The sequence below is a fragment of the Sorex fumeus genome, unplaced genomic scaffold (assembly GCF_029834395.1).
Source record: "Sorex fumeus unplaced genomic scaffold, SorFum_2.1 ptg000002l, whole genome shotgun sequence".
Taxonomy (NCBI): domain Eukaryota; kingdom Metazoa; phylum Chordata; class Mammalia; order Eulipotyphla; family Soricidae; genus Sorex; species Sorex fumeus.
This window is the reverse complement of record NW_026606059.1, coordinates 22971540-22972500: the sequence shown is the minus strand read 5'-3', so window position 1 is coordinate 22972500 and position 961 is coordinate 22971540.

The window sequence follows — 961 nt, the reverse complement described above, 5'->3', positions numbered from 1 at the left end:
ACCAAACAAGTTGGGTTTTTTTTTGGGGGGGGGGGGGGGGGCTGGGGAAGGACGGTTTATTTTATTTTGTTTTGGTTTTCAGGTCACACACAGCCAGGCTCAAGGTTCACTCCTGTTCCTACACTCAGGGGTCACGGCTGGCGGGCTCAAGGAACTTATAGGGTACTGGGGATTAAACCAGGGTTTTCTGAGTGCAAGACAAACTCCATACTCCCAGTACTACCTTTCTTCCCCTCCCCTAAACAAGTATTTTAACAGCTCATACAGACCAGTGAACATGAAAGATTCTGCCAGCATTTGTATCACAAAAATAATACCCCAATTCCCTGTGATTTTATTTTTCTCTTTTCAAGAGTGAAATAGTAAGCTGGTCAATGATTAGAGCTAAGATGGAAAATCCTACTGCCCTGCACCCAACTGTGTGTGGAGGTTCTGAGCTATGGGCTATTTTTGGTAAACATTCTCCGAACCAGTTATTGAGAGACATTTACTGAATACAAAAATATCCCAGGTATGGAAATTAAAAATGCTAGCATAGTAGGTATTCAATGAAAAGAACAACCAAAAAAAAGTTTTGAAAAAGAGTTTTCAGGGCCAGCACGACAGTGCAGGGGTGAAACCACTTACCTTAAACAGAATCAACCCGGGCTTGAATCTCAGCATTGGATTTGGGCTCCGGGGTATCTCTGAGGGTGATCCCTGAGGACAGAGCCAGGAATAAATCTTAAGTACCACCAGGGATAGCCCCCAAAACAATCTTCTTGGAATTACATCAATGAGTTCCAGAGTTCACTGTTATTTTATGTGTGTCATTTTGTCATTTCATGTGATCCTGAAAGCAAACCTATTGGTAAAATGACTCTTCCATCCACTTTCCTCCTTTTTCATAAAGAAAATGGAAGATTGACAATATCCAGAGAATACAACAGAACTAAGATTTAATGAAACTTATCTAAATCCA